Source organism: Haliaeetus albicilla, chromosome 3 (genome assembly GCF_947461875.1).
Source record: "Haliaeetus albicilla chromosome 3, bHalAlb1.1, whole genome shotgun sequence".
Taxonomy (NCBI): Eukaryota; Metazoa; Chordata; class Aves; order Accipitriformes; family Accipitridae; genus Haliaeetus; species Haliaeetus albicilla.
In genome coordinates, this window is record NC_091485.1 from 592,598 (window position 1) to 612,480 (window position 19,883).

The window sequence follows — 19,883 nt, forward strand, 5'->3', positions numbered from 1 at the left end:
TGATCATCAAGGTGTATATGAACAGAAGAGTTCCCAGCTGTTCAGCATAGTCATCTAATCCTTTCTTCTACCTTCTGACTTAAAATTTTAGAAAAAGAGGACACTAACTTTCTACTTTCTCACTCATTTTAGGGTTACTGGGTTCATCAGATTCCTTTCACATTTGCTTGTGGCATGATCTCCAGAATTACAGAGAAATTCCCAGCCTTCTGCTGTGGGTTCCAGTCAGGTAGGGAAAGGGCTTTGCCTTCATATCCTTCCTGACCCTGGCAGCTAGCTTGTATGTGTGCATATTTCTTGTTTTGACTCTTGTATGGTTGTCCCAGGTTTTTCCTGTCTTTTTCATTAGTCTAGAGAACAGTAGATCCATCTTGTTTTCTGATATGTGTATAGAGCTTTTGCTGTTTTCCTTTATCCTTTTGCTGTTTCTCCATTGCCAAGTCACTTCCATCATGACTGAAGTAATTTCTGGTGGTTGCAGAGAGAGAAAATAGCTGATGGAGAACTAACTTGTGTTTCTATTCAATCCAATGAAAATGAGCTGACCTGGAAGAACTGGCAACTCTTTTCCTCCTTCATCACATCCTAGCCCCCATGCTTCAAAGTCAGTAACATTTCTCTTAAACATTTGCAGCTAAGAGAATTTGGGGACACCTAATGGAGGTGCCAGTGGCTTACAGTTGTGGCCCCTCAAGACTTCCCATACACAACCTCTTGCATAATAAGCTGTCTGGCAGCCTAAATGCATGGCACTATATCTGCAGTCAAAAGCTGCCCAAAGTCTCCTTATTAAAGGCCAAAGGCAATAAAGGTACACGATAAATTTTTAGAAGACTATCTGGGGACCATGCCATGTCCAAGAATCTCTCCCGAATGTCCCAAATCTCTCCTATTGTCCCCTCCATATGAATACCTGAGCTTACACAGGACCCTTCAATGGGTATGGGGCAAAGGACTGTGCTGCTGAGGGTCACGTTACTGGTGAGGGGTGGGGATTAAACCCAATTCTGTAGAGTGCATTATTCTTGTGAAATCATTAATTGCCATTAAAAGCACTGAGTCAACACCTATTGAAATCAGTGGACAGATTTCCATCATCGTTAGTGGGCTTTGATTAGGTTCTGCATTATATACCTTAACTTGTAAATGTTGTCTTAGACAGAAGATTTTTTTATGGTGTGCTTTTTTTTAAAACTAGGTCTTTTAAAATCTGTTTTTCTTCGTTGAAACACCCTGTAATCCCACCCCCAAGAAGGCTTCTGTGCTTTCATTTTGAGTCCACACATTATTAAGCACAGATTCATTTTAGTTTCATAAAACATTAAATAGTCTTCCAGATAAAACTGGTTTTGTTTCCCAAATGTACAGAGCTGCTTGGTTGTCATAACAATGAAAGCCAAAATAAAATATGTGAAGTGTAATGAAATCACTCAGTTTATTTGTAGTGCTAATGTCATTATTCGGTTCAAAGGATTTTATTAAATCATTGAAAATTCAGGAACAAATGATGAATTATCTAGGAAGACCTGTTAAGTAGCAGATGTGACTGAAAGATTGACAAACATGATACCAATTAAAGCACAATACCACAGCTCACTGGGGAAAGCTGAGAAAATGATGCAGCCCAAACCTAGACTTACTCAATGTTACTTTCAGCAAAACTTCTTGTGAAGCCAATGGGAGTTTTGTCTGTGCTAGAAATACAAGATCTATCCCAGAATGACTCACATGGTCCCAAGCCAACAACAAACTTGCAGGAAATAAGACTTCTGATCAACACTTTATTCATCATGGCGATCTTTCATTTATTAGTGCTTTGTCCCTTTAAAGCCAGTGAGATTGTAGTCATTTGGTTTAACTGGAGCAGGCCAAAGCTCTGTTTCTGCAGCCCAGCTATAGAGCAGGCTGGCCCCAAAGTGTGTAAGTTTGTGAACAGACCCATTGACTTCACTGACATTGTTCATCTACCAAAAATTAAGAGGAACAATTCCTTCTTGGCACAAACCTGGCCCACGCATGCACTTCCTGGCTCCCAGCAAGTACACAGTTTACTTTCCAAATTGCTCTGGTGCACTGAAGAAAGCCAGGCTATTATTTTGTCCTAACATTCACAGCTTAATGGAAAAAATGAATTTTCTCATACGCTGAGATAAAAATGTGTCTGCTGCCAGGTGCTAAAAGTATTCAGTGACAACAAGGGGGGACCAGACTGCAGCGGCCCTTCCTAAAAGTCAGCAGGATGAGAGTGGCATGTAAGAAACTCCCTCAGATAGTATACTTACTCAGGGATGCCCTGCAACAAGATGCTTTCATTCTTCTTCCCAAAGAAGGTTTGCGCTATTTTTACAAGGGACAGTCTGTGACTGCAAAAAGAGGACCAAAGAGGCAAATTCAAAGGGAATGCAATAGCCGAAGAGGTAGCTATTTTATTCAAGTTATTTAAACCTGAACAAATTTTCATTTGTGTGCTAAGGGCCTGATATAAAGCTCACGGAAATCCATTATAATCTTTCTACGGACTTCTGTAGCTTTGAATGAAGCCTTTTGCACTCTTTTTAAACTCATTTTCCTATCTTCTTTGCCCACCTCTACTTCAGCTGTGAAATCACATCCATTACAAGTAGCATCAATCCAAAAGTGTAATTGCCCTACTGTGGAGAATGGTGAGAAGAGATTAATTAATATCTTCATATCTCATATGTTATATAATGACTTTGTCATAACTGAAATTGTCCTTCTCTTATCATATTGTCATTTTCCCCAGGTTTTAACTGGGTGTTACACTTGAAAAGGTCAATTATTGTAAGTTTAAAAAAATACATGAATCTGAACAACTGACATTTAACCTAAGTGATGATGCTCTGCTTTTTAACTGTGAGTGTGATTAATTTAAAACCAATTTGGATCCACTCTTTGCTTCATTGCCCGTGCAGTGAATCTCCAAAAATTTGACCCAAGAGAGTGTAATTCAAGATGGAATAGATGCTTAGCAGATATATATGTCTCACTCTCATAAATTCTCTAAAGTACTGGAGCAAATGCAATTAAATTAAGGGAGTCTTTTTTCTTTTTCTTTTTTTTTTTAATTTTGATCTTTTGTTACTGTGTCATACTTCTAGGTAGGAAGAAAACCCAAAGACTGTTTCCTGAAGAACATCTCCCCTTTGATTTACTGATTGATTTTTTTGGCAAGTGTTTGCTTCCATGACAATCTACTGCTGTTAAGTGCTGGTACTGAGTAAAACTCCTTTTAGTAAAACCATAACATGTTCTAATTGAGCCTGAGTTGGAATACCAACACCATAACTTTGGTTTATCAACTGATGATCTATTTAAGGCTTTAATCTGACCTCACTGACTGGGAGTAGTATCCTTACTGAAGACAGCTGAACTATCTGCAAAATAAGGGAGTGTTTGAATTGAGCAGGCACCTCAGGATCCGTCACTTATGTGTCTGTTTCTTTCTTATGTACCTTGCTGGAGTACAGTGATCTTTGTTCATTGTGGCCATCTGGAAAATAAGTGGGGGATGAGAGCAATGGCTTTTTTGGTTTTGTTTTTTTGCTCTGTTTTTAGTGTTTGCTGGTTTTATGCAATGTACAGGTATGCACCATGGCATGTAGGCCCCACAATTATTTTTCTTCTCAACTATCTGGGCCTACTTAGCTGCTTTCTCACTGGCTGCTTGTCCCACACCTGCAAACAAAAGTCCTTCAGCTTCTCTTCAGTGTCTTCCTGGATCTTCCTGGAATTCCCAATGCAATGTTTCTCTTTCAGATAATACACATCCCACAGAAACACTTCCTAAAGCATTGATATTTCCTCATTATGTCAATTTGTCTTTGGGTCTCTCCTCTCAGCTACTGAACACACATTGTCATCACCACCTGTCAGGGAACCTGTGCAAGCAGTCTCATCAGGTTGCTTCAGCCTGTCCTCTTCCCTGTTTATGGCAGGGTAAGGGATAGCACACACACAGCTATCAGCAGCAAACCTTGTTAGCTTTGAACACTAGCCTGTGTGAGGTGACAACGCAGCTGAACACTAACGCTGAGGTGTACGCATATCCCTTATAATGAACTTGTCACCTGGAAGTTACAAACAAGGACAGGATATTCAGCCATGTTCTCATAGGAAAAAAGCCTACTTTTTACACAAATACAAACTGATTATTTTATCACAGTTTGACAAGATATTCAGCTTTTGTTCTGAGAAGCGTGAAGATTCTTCCTGGCCCATCAGCTCCCTTGGTCATTCCCCTCAATAGGAAAATGACCAGAGAAAACAAGGATAATGGCACAACTCCATTCAGTTTGGTTCTAGGACATTATGTGGATTGCTTTTATTCACTTGTTTACTTATTCATACCCATGTGTCCTAAATATATCCCAGCAGTGAGCTGCCTACATCTCATTTCAAACTGTCTTGCAATTGCAGGATATTATATATCACTCAGAGCTGCAGCTGTCCCAGCTGTCTTTTACTGAATGACCCACAGTCTCACCTGTGGTAGAGTTACTGTGTGCATGCGAGTTCAAGCTCTCCATCATAAGAAAATTATTTAGCAAGTCTGACTCAGATGCAGTTGCTCCAGCTTCTGCGTGCAGAGTTTCTGTCCAGATATTCTTTAAGAAATTGCAGCTTACTCTCTTTTCGCAGGGTTTTTTTTGGTTTGTTGGTTTTTTTGGTTTTTTTTTTTTAGTGTCTAATTTTCCTCTCTATTTATCTGTGTACTAATGCACTCCAGGATCCTGTTCCCTACTCTTGTCTGTCTCATAGGACCACTACTTAAGTCTACAGTGTCACAGAGCAGCTGGTACTATTTAGTGACCTCCTGCTCTATTAGATGGAAATTGATTTTCCTCTTCCAGGCAAGTGAAAAATCCATAATGTGGTCCATCAGCTTCATCTGTGCAGCAGCACTAGCAATTGAAGCTATAGGGGAAGACACAGCTCTTCAGACATCACAAATGGCAGTATCTTTTCTGACCATCAGAGTAAGCAAACTGCAGTAAAGCAGTTCTCTAGCAGTTTGCAGAAGAACTGGTAAGGACCTGATTGCTGAGATTTCTTTGGCAATGTTTGTTGCTGAATTCCTCCAATAATGTTTCACTACTGTGAAGTCACCTATAACTAGTTATATTATGTGGCCACAAATAATAATATCTGCAAGTATTTGCAAGCCATAGCCCCCAAACTTAATTGGAGAAATACTACCCAAGTAACAGTGCTCAGGTGTGCTTCTATGGGTAGAAAGCAGAAACTGAGATTTTCTTTTGGCAGCAGCAATTTACCTACCCTGCCACAGAATTAAATCCTATAAAAAACCAGTATTTATGACAAGTATTTGCAAATAATTATTCAATACAATAAGATCAAGTAGTGCCACATCTTTGGGAACTTTCAATTATTATTAGTCTGGACAGCAGTGCTTTTTGAGCATTCCCTCACCTTAGGGGTGTTGCTCATGAGTTCAGGATGCATGCTTTCATCTCTGTTTTCATCTCTGGGTCTGAAACTTTGAAATTAATTCCTGATAGATATAAGAATGACCGAAAAGATGAACTCTCCAGCATTACTGTAAAACTTCTTTCCTTGACCTTACTTTACTTTTCCTCGCAGCAGCTCAAAACCAATTAGTAGCTGAGGAATATGTGCACCCAGATCCAATATAGCATACTTTTATGTGAGGAGAGGGAATGGAGCGGAAACTTCGTCGACATAGCTCACCTTGATGGGTGCTTAGCTGTATGAGGTGTTCAGACACCACAGTCTTGGGTGCAGTATAAGAACCTGCACGGAATACCATCAAGGTAAAGAGGAGTGGAGTATATAGGCACATTAACACCAAGGGGGAACTTTTTCCCACAATATAAAGAACATATTTTCTGGGAACAATGTCCTCTTTGTTTTTATAGCAAGACGGATGGGAATTTCCAGGCAGATATACTCATGGTAAAAGAAATTAAAACAGACATTCACATGATAACTACTGAGGACAGTCACAAGATAGCCAGACTGCAGTCATAAAACAAGCAGGAGTATTGTTTAAGCATAAGCAATTCCTTATTTTATGATAATTGCCAGTGAAAACAACACCCACCAGGAGATAGAAAAGAATATAGAGAATTGGTAAACTGAAGTTCCAGTTCATCCAATCACCTCTTGTGCAATCTAGATATATGATATACCTTCAAGACTGTTAATGGTAGTGTATTTACATGTAACATGAGAATATGAATATCACTCTTCTTTATCTCTCAGAAGAGTTATAAAACATCACATAAGCTGTAATTTTCAGGAAAGATAGTAAGAACAAAATGTTATTAAGGTACTGTCACCAGTTCTGTTGTGTTTTCATTTTGTCTATTAATGACCATGCTTTCTTGAAATAGAGACAGATTGTGACATTGTGGGAGTCAGGCTTTCTCTTGAAGCAGGGCACGATACGAAAGGACCACAACCATTGTCTCATTCTAAGTGTTATATCTTTGACACTCAATTTTTCTGAGGAGGCACAGCCTGTGGGGGAGCCCTGCAGAGCTGGTAGTTCCTATGAGGGAGATCCAGCCCCATCATTCTGGAGTTGCACAGAGACAACTACACAAGCATGACTGGGGTGTTAAAGACCAGACAAGAACCGGAGAGGGAATTGTCACATGAAATTCCCAGACTTTTCTGCTTTTTAGTGCCCACTGTATCACCTCCATAGTTACTCTTTAAAAATGTGTGTCCTCATGAACGTATGTATACATACAGAGGTGAGTACACATATGATATAAACTAGGCATGGACTAATTAAGTTCTGCCTGTATCTGGAAGGGCATGTCTATCGTTCAAAAAAGTGTGTCCTTTACTATGTGAATTAGCTAAAAGATTAAAATAATAACAAAGGAACAATTGTTAGGATTTTGAAATGGGTTAAACTTTCATATTCATGCCTGAAGAAATGACTCGAGTTGAAAACCAGTATATCACTACTTTTATAGTCTATCTGTGAAAGGTGGCAAGAAAATCTCTACTGGATAGTACTACAATGATTTCTCTAGCCCAGCATTCTACCCTGATGGTAGCAAAAAGAACTGTTAGTCAGCAGGGGGAAACGTATGAACCTGGACAGTTTTCAAATCCATTCACCTGTTCTTCCCAACATCCACAGTCATTGTATTAGGCACGTCACACAGTACATGCGTTCATATTTCCTTTAGTATCTATTTATAGACCTGTTCATGAGTTTGTTCAAACTCCTTTGCAACCACTCATTCTTCTGCCTCTACAACCTCCTGTGGCCGCAACTCCTAAGGTTCATCAATTGCTCTGTAAAGAGGTATTTTATTTATCTGTTTTAAACTGATGTCCTACTAGTTTTAACAAGTACCCCTAATACTGCAAGACTGGGTGAAATACAGTCCCGCAGTCACCCGGTCCACCACCTTCATCACCCTGTAAACCTCAGTCAACCTGCCTGCACACCTTCTCCTCATCAAATTTAAGATCCCAGACTGTTCAATCTTTTCACATATGTGGGATGCTTCATCCCTGGATTGTGTTTGCTGCCCTTCTCTGCTTCCAACTCTGCTACATCTGTCTCAGGATGTGGAGACCAGGACTGCAAAAAATATTCAAGGCGTGGGTGCCAAAGTTTTTATAGAGGCAAAACGCAACCCTCCGCCTTGTTCTCAAAGTCCTTCCTGACAATGCTCAACATTTTCTCATCATCTGTTGGCTGCTGCTGCACATGGATGTGATCATTTCAGAAAACAATCCATGGTGACTCCTCAGCCTCTTTCCTGAGTTGTCCCAGTTTAATTTCAGCAGCAAATGTTTTAGATTATTTAACTGCAGCCTAACCTGGACACTTTTTACAGCTGAAATGAGAACTAGTGTGTCCTGGTGTGTGTCCTCTGCTTCTCCCACCTACCCCAGACTTAGGCAGAGTTTTTCTCCCTATTTTCTTGATGTGGCAATGTTATGGGTTTGTGTGGCACGGGGGTTTTTTTTGTAGCTGGGGAGGGGGCTGCAGGGCTGGCTCCTGTGAGGAGCTTCTAGAAGCTTCCCCGGCTCCAAGTCGGACCCGCCGCTGGCCCAGGCTGAGCCCATCAGTGAGAGTGGTAACACCTGTGGGAGAACAGATTTGAGAAGGGGAACCACCGGGGAGTGGGGTGTGAGAGGAACCCCTCTGTGGGTGCCGAGGGCAGGGGAGGAGGAGGAGGAGGAGGAGGAGGAGGAGGAGGAGGATGATGATGATGATGATGAGGATGAGGATGCCGCCCCTGCAGCCCGTGAGGAGGCGGCAGGCTGTGTCCCCCAGCCCACGGAGGGGAGCAGTTGCTCCCCAAGATGGCCGTGACTCTGTGGTAAAGCCCGCGCTGAGGCAGTCTGTGACTGAAGACCGGCCCGCGGAAAGGACCCAGGCCGGGGAAGTTTGTGAGGAACTGCAGCCCGCGGGAAGTACCCACAGCAGCGAAGTCTGTGAGGAACTGCAGCCCGTGGAAAGGACTCACCTTGGAGAAGCTCGTGAAGGACTGTCTCCCGCGGGAGGGACTCCACGCCGGAGCAGGGGATGAGTGAGGAGGAGTCCTCCTCCCCCTGAGGAGGAAGGCGCGGCAGAGCCCAGGTATGACGGGCGGACCCCGTCCCCTGTTCCCCTGCGCCGCCGGCGGGAGGAGGTGGAGAGAACCGGGAGCGGAGTTGAGGCGGGAAGGAGGGAGGGCGGGGGGGAAGGTGTTCCAAGGTTCGGTTTTACTTCCCATTATCCTTGTTTTGATTGGATCTGTAGTAAATTAAATCGATTTTGTTCCTTCCCCAAGTTGAGCCTGTCTTCTGCCCGTGACCGTAATTGGGGAGTGATCCCTCCCAGTCCTTATCTCGACCCACGGGCGTTTCTTTATATGTTCTCCTCATCCCGCCGTGGCCGGGGGGGGTGGGGAGGGGGAGTGAGCGAGCGGCTGCCCGGTGCTTTGTTACCGGCCGGGCTGAAACCGCGGCAGGCTAGCTGGAGGAAATTAGTCCCGCTCTCTCTTATCTCCTGCTGCTAGTTTTCTCTGCCTTGCAGTTCACCAGTTCTAGTACTTCCACAAAGGGGGAGAGGATTAAGCCAGGTGTTACTGTTGCATAGAGCTGCGGTTGGGAGCTAAAATTGACCTTTCTTTTCATTGGCCTTTTCCCTCTCTGTTTACTCCTCTTGCCTTCAAGCACAAATCTGGACTCAGTAGAAAAGAAAATATTGTCTCTTCCAGAGTAAAAGCTGTGGAATAAATGCTTTCTTTTCCTCTCCTACCATCTGGGCAGAAGTCATATCTGGTATGGTTTGTGTTTTACACCTGCTTGACATGCACCGAAGACTGTACTTCCCTGAAGTGCGCTCTTTCTTTTCACTTTCTCGTGGGAGAATGATGCTTTCCTAATGGAAGGTGATGCTTTAAAGGTCCTGCCTACCCATTTACAGCTACCTGTATTTTTCTTTTTAATCAGATCAAACACATTACTTCCGTACTATAGGAAGGTAATTTGAGGCTTCTGCTTTTTAGACTTTCTTCTAGAGTTTGCCCCAGGGCCAGTAATAACAACACAACAGCAAGTTGTATATTAGAGCTCTCTCAAGGTTAAGATGCTTATCCCAGAAATCCTGTTTTGAAATGCTATGGTGTTTTGTTATTTCCAGCAGCACAATGCAAATCCATCACGATGCCTTTTTAAGGGATTAAGCTAAGTATATTACTAAAAAAAAAAAAAAAGAAATAAAGAAAAATTTCCTGCCTGGAAGTTCCAGCAGGCAGGTTCTCTAAATGTCTTCTCAGGTTTCCTGAAATCAGATGGACAATGCCTCTCCTATTTGTGATCCTGCTCAGATAAGAAAAAAAAATTATTCTTGTTCAATAACAACATTTATGCTACTAATAAAAATAATGGAATTTAAAGTTAACAGGCTTCATTGAGATGAATTTAAAGTTGCAGAGAGTTTGAGTGCACATCTCCTTATATATACACATATCTATCTATCTAGAAAAGTGTTAAAGGTTTTGTAGCCAGATCAGTTCTTGGAGTACATCCCCCATATGAATCAGATCTGCTAACAGAAACAATGGAGCAAACCCTCACATTAGATAGACTTAACTCTACTAACTTATAGCATGTATCAGTTCAGCCTGTCTCCACAGGAGACAAATAGCCACCACACTTCCTCATACACCTTCTACCCCTTTCATTTCAATTTTCTCATTCCTCTTTCTTCATTCTCCTCCCAAAGAATAGTTTTAGTTTTAATATAAACTTTATGACTTTGAAGAAAATAATGTCTGCTACATGAAAAAAAAGTGGTTTTCTAGCCATGATGGTTAATGGTCAGAACAGGCTCTGTTGTTATTGCATGAGCTAAAAGTCAGTCTGCAACATCAGTTACAGGCATGCTGTAGGTAAATTCTGACTCTGTCCCACAAAAAAATAGTAGTGACTGGAGAAATTAACCAGACTGTTACAAGAATTTGCTATACTTAAATACTTTTTTAAATGGTTAAGTTGATCAGGTTATTTAGATAAAATACCAGTGATTTTTATGTTAACAGTTATGTGAACCTCATGCCTGTTGCTCTCTACTTTGTAAACTTTGCTTGATTGCAGCGTAATTTCAAAATACCTGAACTTCTGTAAAGCTGCACAGTTAGGCAATATATTTGTACAGGTTTTTTGTAGTGGAAATTGTATATTTTGTAATGTGATCTCCACTGAAATGAGGAAAAACACAACTTGGCCTGTCATCTGGGATGTGTCATCATGCCCCAGTTTCAAAATACAGGTGACCAGCATTTCAAATCACTAAGAGACTTACCACATGTGTAAAAGTACTGTTGTCTGTCTCCCATTCAACAGCCACACGGTTCTGTTTCCACACACAAGATATTTTGACTCTGTTAGAAGAATGGGGAAAGTATGTTTGATTCATGAAAAATTTCCATTGTCTTGCACACCATATAAACAAACAGCCTATTTCTGGAGTTAAGGGCACATCCATGCACTGATACATAGATGCTGCATTCCAAAATAAATGCCACGCATGTTTATCTAAGTGTAATGATGTATTTTGGGAGAAAGATAGATAGATAGACAGACAGTCAGAATGAACAAACAAGACCCAGCAAGTGCGTGGAATTTTGAGACACCTGCCGCACTTTTCCTGTAAAGCAGAATAGATTAAATAAGGAGCATGACCTGAAACAACAGACTGACGTCCTGTACCTGGTAAAATCAATCTAAGCCTGTAACAAGGCACATGTCTTCATAGCACCAAAGTTTTTTGAACTACATTTGAAAGCACCTTAAATCTGAAATTCATGACTTGAACCCATTTCTTTAAATTACGTGAGGTGGTCAGAAAAATCAAACTCTTCTTCTATCCTGCCTTTGAAAAGAAGTCACAGACTTTTTATTTTCTTTGTAATAAAAATGTCTTTGCAGATGTCTTCAGGACTCTTGTTAAAACCTGACATTTGGAAATCTTGTCCATCAATCCAAGAGTAATTTCCAAACTGTTTTATCCAGACAGAAACATGCTATTTTCATAATGTTCAGTTACTAATTACTAGTTAAACATCCAAGCTTTGATTTTAAGACAAATTAGCTTAATGAAAATGATATATTCTTCAGAAAATATTACTCTGAAAAACTAACATCCACTGTTTATTAAAGTTTCAGATGTACTAACATTAATATATAAAGTAAATATGATATTTAGTGAAATCATTACCTTTTTTTAGCTATAAGCGCTGTTAAGCACATTTGTTGACAAAGTCTTGCTCCTGTTTATCAGAGCTACTTGAATAAAAAACAAGGTGAGTGGTAGATTAATAAGAACCTAGAATTAATAAATATGCTTGTACCTCAGTTTCAAAACAACAGTTTCATCTTCATAAGATGCAAGTGACCAGCTCAAGAGAAAATCCAACAGTTTTTATGAAAATAAGTAATCATGAATGTAGGAGTCTAATATTTGGTACAGAGTTCTGAAAATACTGGTATTCTTTTTTTCTTTTATTTTCTTTTTTTTCTTCTGAGTACTCGGAATATTCTTTTTCCTGTAGGATAAGAGACTGAGAAGAGGTTTAGGAACAAGAAGTTAAACATTGCCTTTCACTCAAAACCCACCCAGATTTTCCACTTCTACAGAGGCAAAAAATAAAAAGTGAATGTAACATACTACTATTTCTTCACTATCTTTTTTCCTAATGTTTTCAGTGGAAGAGAGTAGAAGGATCATTTTGTTAATGGAAGATGAGGGCACTTTAAAAAATGAGAGAAAGTAGGATTTTTTTTCCCATTATTTCATAATGAAAACAGCTTGTCAGCAGGTTTTTTGGCTGTATTAACTAGAATATCCATATAAAAATATTTTCTCAAGTGATTTTCATAACTTAAATTTGTATAGTGTTGCTCAGGATATGTTGACTGCAATGTCTTTATGCTAACTGAAGACCACTAGAGATACACAGTTCTCTTTGTTAACTGTGTAGAAAACCCACAGTCCTAAATTAGGCTGTCCAATGTGCAGGTGTCACAGAGCACTTGTGCAGTGAGAGTCTGACTCCTGCCCTTGGCCATAGCTCTGCCCTCTGATTGGGTTTACTGGGCTGCTCTAACTTAAGAGATACCTGAGCACTGAGATACCTGGCCTGCAAGCAATTCTAGGATGGTTTTTAAATTACCTTTTTATTTAATTTTAGGTTCATGGGTATTTCAACAAGGAATCTTAAAATCCCTGAAAAAATACTACAGCTAAAATGGAAGTTTATGCACTCAGCTAGAGTGCAAAAATGCACTCAGTGCATTTTTGGATGCAAGAATGAAATTGAGACGGGCTCAGTATCTTCTGAAGGGAAGATACAGCTTTTCATAAAGGCATATGTTTTGCAGTGTTGGTGGACTGTCTTTGCTGACCAGATCTCGGAAAGAACCCCACATGATTTTCTCAGGCACACAGTAATTTTGGCACATATCAGAAAAAAGCTTTAAATGCTGAAGGCTATTAGAAATTTATTTATTCAGTAATATGTAAAGTGAGTGAAAAAGTCTGCATAGAAAGTGTTCTGCTCTGTATAGCAGGGCTGCATACATTTTTCAGAGTTGCACAAGATTTTGCCGCACAATTTCAAGTCAAAGGGGCTCGTGCATGCCTAATTCCCAGAAAGCTCACAGAAAAATTATTCTAGGGACAGATTAGACAGTAGGTCTTAACAACACTAATAAAACAAGAGTCATTAAAATCTATACTTATAGTTTGGCATCAATTTTTCATTCACCACAAGACCTTGGACTGTCTCTCACTGTTTCTGTTGGAAATAATTATCTCTGACCACAGCAAAAACCTTCAGCACGATCTATTTCTTGTTTTCTGCAATGTGAGCTTATTAATGCTTGTCACTGCTGTATGTAAGACTTACATGACTTTTTTTACTGCTTTTATTCAGAAAACACAGCTTAAGATTGTCATTTTATTTGTTTCAAATGGATTACCCTTATAAGTCTATCTGTGAGCACTGACAAGCTGTTGTTTCCACAGGTGGGTTATGGTCAATTTAAAAATAAACAGTGTAAGATACTTTGAAGCTGAGGAGAAGAGCAACTCCTCCTTACATTAGATCTAAGCAAGCATCAAAGCAACAGCAAACACCTGCTTGCTAGGTAAACTGTTGTCCTTAGCCTTCTCTAACACCTTATTTTATGTAACAAATCACTGATAGCTGAAGACACTGAGGAGATCTTTAGGATATCAGGAAAATAACCAGCTGGAATTGCTACTTTCTTGTCTATCTCATGAAAGACAGGATATTTGCTGAAACTGAGGTTCCTTCCCTGTCTCAGGTAGGCACCTGCCCATGGTAACTGGAAAGCGTCATTTTCCAGTGACACCATTTTTGAATGTTTTTGTTTCTGTGTTATTCAGGGTGTTGCATCTCAGAAGAAACATTTTCTGGGGTGTTACATGTCTCTTTTGGAGAAATAAACACATGGCGGATTAGGGGACAGCCTACTACTATCCCTAATAGGTAGCACAGCCCACCTTCAGTGGTGTTTGGGGGTTTCTTGTGGACTGTTTACTTTCTCTGTATCAGCTCTCTCCTTGAATCAAGCTTTGGCTGCTCTTTCGCATATGGATAAGGCTTGATTTTTTTTGTTTGTTTGGTTTTTATTTTCACCTTGATAGCCTTGTGATTCTCTGGAAATCCTATTTAATCCTTTTTTCCTTGATAGCTTTCACTTCCTCCCTCACCCTTCTCCCCCATGTTCTTGCTTTTTAGCACTTTTTCTGCCTTTTTTCTGCTACCAATCTATTGTCTTCCCATGTTTTTGTTCTTCCTCCAGTTTCAAACTTGCTTCTTTATTTTCCTGTCCTGCCCACTGTACATTAATACTGTCCTTTTAACTGCAAGGAAAATGAATTAATGATGTAACTGTGCTTCAGCCTGTGTATATTTGCATATAACTATGCATAGAAGTTATGTATTAGCAGTATCATCTAGTATGTATATCATGGTGCTACGGAGTTACTGTTTACAGGATGGGTTCTCCTTCAAAGGTTGCCAGCAATGCCTAAACAATTTTTCTGTCTTGCCCCTTTAATGGCAGTTTGCACCCTAGCAGCTATAGGACCAGAGGTGTGGGGAATGCAGACCTGCTATGCAAAGATTGCTGAAGGATTGAGACCTCTCTTGTTCTGGCCACTGAAAAAAATGAGAGGAAACAGCACAAGTTTGTGTCTTAGCAGTCTGTAGCATTGCCTGTGTAAAAGCGTTCATTTGCAACATTGCGGGGTTCTCTGGAATATAGGCTCTTTGTGAAGCAGAGAGATATGGAGAGATGATAGAGGATAAAGAAAACATGTGTCTCCTTGATCTTGGTTTTGCCACCATCAGAAAATTTCCCTGCCAGCTTTGAACATGACAGCAAAAAGGGAGTGCAGATATTTAAGGCAGAGGCAGCAGTTAATTTGTTGAAATAAACGGAGTAGGGAAAGCAGTAAAATCTTAGAATGAACCAAATAATTCTTAGTTTTATTTAAAACTTTTTTTAAAATGTTATTCCTGTTTCTTTGTCCTTTCAGTGTAAAGTTATGGCTAGAGTGGGAAGGGTGGGGTTGCACTGAACCTGTGAAAACTGATGATGTTCAAAAAAAATTTCAGTTCTTTGCAGGGATAACTTTAACAAATGTGATGCCTTGACTCCTCCACTGTCTCATGATTGCATCTTCTGTCCAAAGTGTGTTCTAATTTAACCTGTGCAAGATAGGTTCTTTCTGTGTAGCTCAGAATATGTAGTCCCTACTCCAAGTGATTGTACTCTGCATAGGCAATGAGTTAAATGTCTCCCATTAATTAAATTGATGGTACCTCCAGCAGTTCTCCTAGGAGCCAGGGAGAGAAGCACCAAAGAAAGGTGATGATCAGGAGTAGGATAACAGGTAGTGTGTGGTAGGTAGACAACTTACTGATCACAGCTAATAGCATTGTGTTAAAACATCAGTCAGGATTTTACATAGCTCCATGTAGGCCTCACCTCTGACACCATCAGGATCTCCAGTCTCAATCCCATGTACTTAAATGGCCTCATCAGCAAGTTATTGGCTAATCTAAGATGAAGAACCTACTTATTTAAGTGAGCTTAAGCTGATTGCCACTGGTATGCTCCCATGAAGAAAGCTAGTTTCAGAGTAGTCGAGTTTCTTGACAAAATTCTATTTTTTCTGTAAACTCTACAACTAAACAAGTTATGGCATATATCTCTCTAATACGTGGCAGCTAATAAAACTGATTAGCTTAGTGAGAAAATATAGTTGGGGATTGATTGCTCACAGAAATGTTAATGAGAATTCAGTTTTGTACTAATCCAATTCCATGAGTTTTGGAAAGCTGGTAATCTGAACCTGGAAGCCAAACAAACAGTTATTGGGTTTGGGTTGTGTTTTACCTCCCACAAAGTGTGTAGAATAACGCTGCTACCACTGAAAATCTAACTCCCAGTAAGTCTTAACTGTACCTACAGCATATACAGGATATTCATTCTGGCTTTGCTTTTTTTATTTCTTTTTTTTTTTATACACTCATGTCATAATACTAATAACTAACCATTTTCTAGTAAAACAGGTCTAGGTTCCTTCATCCCGATACTATTCGGACACGTTGCAATATTTTGTCAAAGAGGCGGAGCTAATTAGAATGCATTGTTAGCCTCTGATGCCTATATTAATTGAACTGTATTTCCCTCCTTCTTTACAAATTATGGCCTTATTTGTGGATGTGTCTTCTTGGGCTCTTCTCCTAAAGTTGAGCTAGCCTAACCACGGTTGCCTGAAATCATTACACTGTGGTTCAGTAGGTACTTAGCTCCAATTTTCTCTACAAACAGTGCCACATAATCCAGATAGGGTACATGATCTTTGTGCCTCAAGCAGCCCAACCTGCAACTCCACAGCAGATTTTGAGGTGTTATTTCTAGTCAGAGGAAAGAAGGAAAAAACAGCAAATATAGGTACCAAAAGGATTCACAGAACTGTATTTCTTAGAATGAAAGTATCTAGTCTTCTCTGAAGTTGAAAGTATCAGACTTCACAGGATTCACAAACTACTACTTAACAGCCTCTGGGATTTAGGTTCCTCAGGAGTGTGAGTGATCCCAAGCAACCTCCAACTTTCAAAGCAGTAATGCAACATTCTCCTGGTGGTAGTTTTTTATTTTTCTTGCTGTAAAATCTGAAAAAAGGGATTTCTTTCATGCTAGAGGCTTTTTGCAAATGTTAGAAGGGCCAGCCTTGACTCAGTTCCCTCTTATACTTTGATTCTTTTAGTTTACCGCAAGCAAATAAATCTAAATAATGTAGTAGATCAATATTTCTGAAGAAAAAGATTGAGCTTGACTGAATCTTAGTGTATTGACTTCCACACCTGATTATGCCACTTAGCTGTAAACAACCTCTCTTTTATGATGGTAAGGCAGAACACGCAAGTTTCGTTCTCTTTAAGAGACAAAGTTGAAACCATCTTTCAGGTATTAATGTAATAAACATCTTTGAAAATTACTATTATAAATAAAAATAGTATAAAATGTATAAACATGAATATTTATGCAAGTATGTGTTCAGGAAAAGAAAAACAGTGGGGAAGGGGAGGGGGCAAGTCGCATGTGAGTAGAGCCCAAGGAAAGCAAAGTCATCTTTTAATTCTACCTGGCATCACTTAGCGTCTCTCATTGTTCAGTCTGGGCCATTTTTTACACAAAAAGGAAATGACTGAGAGAGGGATGAACTACAGAAAGGCTGCTGCAAAGAGGTAAATATCAGCCTCCTTTTTGTATACTTCAGATCAGGCAAGAAGCAATGGGCTTTGGCCATGTTGGGGAATGCAGGTTAGGCACTGGGCTGGGTGGGTTCCTCTAAAGGTGGACGGTGAAGCACAGGAAACCATTCCCCTGGGAGGCTGCAGAGCTCCTGTTGCTTACGGTCTCTAATGGTAGTTTATGCAAAAGTCTGCCAGAAATGCTGCTGCCTTAGAATGGACTTGCTGACCAGTTGAGATTCCTTGAACCCAGTTTTTCTTTCTTCACTTTCCTTTATGCTGCTTCTCTTTGTGTAAGGCTGACTACTATTGCAGCTACAACCTTACCTTACAGCAGAAACCAGCCTGCCAAAGTTGGAGTCAAAATCTGGGATGTCACAGATTACAATTGTCCCTTTCAGCATTTGGACTAAAAAATATAATTGATCTCTAAGTATTTTCCAGAAACTTCATCTTTTATAAACAAGTCATAAAATGAAAATGTGGGGAGTATTCATTGCTTTTTCTCTGCAAAACAAAGGCTACATCCATTCCCCCAGCAGAATAGAGAATAAAAGCGACAGCAAGGCTTAAGTGGTGCTAACTGATTTGACATGGAGGGACAGATCTTTCACAATGTGGAACAATGTTTATGAGAGTTAAAGAGATGGGACGTATGGGGGGAGGGACAAACACGCAAGGAAACACAAGCCCAGAGAATTTGTCAGAGGAAAGGATTGTCCACCTGACAGAGATCTGGAGGTAGCACTTTGTTGGAAATAAGAGAGGATGTGAAGTTTTGCTTTTGGTGTGCATGCAACTGTTTCAGGACTCTCCCAGTCTTTGTTCCTGCTGCAGCTTCTCTGCCTCTGTTAGTCTGTAATTGCTCAGGAAGATGTACAATCTCCTCCTCCCTCTAAAGTTTTTAACAAAACACATGGCATAACAGCCAGGACAAGGCAAAGAGGGAAACCTTCCAATAGCGCAAGTGCCTACAAATAAGATTCATACAGGTAAAACATATATACCCTCTCTTATAAAAGGTGGCAAAACTCCACAATGTTTACATATTAGGAAAAGAAAAAGTCAAAACAGATGAACCTCAGTGATGGAAGTAATGTGGAAGAGGGATTGTGAAGGAACGCTAGGACAAGTGGTGTCATAATTGATTTATGATTGCAGTAAAAAGGCATAAAGAAAAAAACCCCCAAGGTTGAGGAGGAGAGTGGGAGTCTAGACAAAAACAAAGGTCAAAGGATAAAGAACATGCCAAAAAAGTGGAGTTCATAGATTCATTTTTTTGTCTGCTGTATACTTAGATATATTCAAAACCTCAGCAACCAAGTCTAAGCTGGTCTTGCTCTGAGTGGTGGGCTTGGACCACATGAGCTCTAGAGATCCCTTCCAACATAATCATTTCATGATTATAACAAAACAAGTGCAAAAGGTATGATCTGTGTGTTAAGAACATAACTGCTGCTCCCTTCTCTTTGTTACTAGCTAGTGATCAGCAAGTCCATAATGTTTACCTAATAAATCATCCTTTTCTTTTCATGTTTAGGTAGCATGTGCCAATGACCGCAGAAGAGCAATGTTAACCAGAACTTAACCTGACCTGTCTTTGTGAATAGAACTGATCCCATCTCATATCACCGGGGCACAAGAAAGGTAAGTGCAGACACTATTTCCATGTCACTAATGTGTGTCACGTATTCTTGCACAGTTGCACAAGGTTCATGCTACGGGGAGGTTGGTGGGATTGTTTTTATTTCACCCTCACACTGAATTTTCTCAATGTGGAACATCCTAATTTCTGGAAGTATGTTAAAATCCTCACCTAAATCCTTCTAAAAGTAAAGATTATGGAACTATAACCTGTAGCTATTATGGCAGTCATTGATAACTAATGGAATTGGCCACATTCTTATTTCTTTTGTATGAGCAGAATACAAAAATTGTTTTAAAAAGGTCATAAGCGCTTATCAAGGGCACCCTGTGCTTGAAAAAGCTTTCCTTTGTCTAGTGTGAACAAAGCTGGTGGCTTGGAAGGACTGCAAACGTGTGGGTCACAACAACCCCTGCGCTAGGGGCTCGACTATTATCCTGAAAGGCATAGTTTAAAGTTGCAGGTGCAATAAAATGGTGATACAAAGCTCCCATTTAAAGCAAGTAGCATTTGGTCACTAGGAAAGTAGCTGGCCTTGCACTGGATTTATTCTTCTGAGGTAAGAGAATTTTTATCACTTTCTGTTTCATCTTGGAAAAGGGGGTTAACGTTTCATGAAGGCGATAATGAAAACCACCAAGGGAGTCATCAGACAAAGAAACTTCTAGAAGCTGCATTAAAAAAATTTCCATCTCTGCTTGCCTCTTATATGTGTGAATCACCTTTTTACCACTTCCTTTGGAAAAATGACAGATTTAATATGTGCTCAATCTAAGCAACTGAGATGTGTGTAACAGAAAAGTGTGGAGGGAGATTTCTTTGAAATAAAACTGCTCTGTAGAACAGAAAATATTTGAACGTAAATTTCAAAGGAAGCTTTGGGCAGATAATGAGTTTGGGCTTTGCAGGCACAGCCA

General features: G+C 40.1%; 2 long non-coding RNA genes across 2 annotated transcripts in view; one reads left to right on the forward strand and one right to left on the reverse strand.

The window, feature by feature from the left end:
* The window catches only part of LOC138684662 (uncharacterized), a 93,720-nt gene extending 85,091 nt beyond the window's left edge, over positions 1–8,629 (reverse strand). Inside the window, exons 1-2 of the long non-coding RNA XR_011323891.1 lie at positions 8,505–8,629; positions 2,283–2,363 (exon numbers count right to left, since the gene is read on the reverse strand). This is a non-coding gene — a long non-coding RNA (uncharacterized lncRNA). The remainder of the gene's footprint in view (positions 1–2,282; positions 2,364–8,504) is intronic.
* Positions 8,326–19,883, forward strand: part of LOC138684661 (uncharacterized) — a 49,044-nt gene continuing 37,486 nt past the window's right edge. Inside the window, exons 1-2 of the long non-coding RNA XR_011323889.1 lie at positions 8,326–8,617; positions 18,862–18,968. This is a non-coding gene — a long non-coding RNA (uncharacterized lncRNA). The remainder of the gene's footprint in view (positions 8,618–18,861; positions 18,969–19,883) is intronic.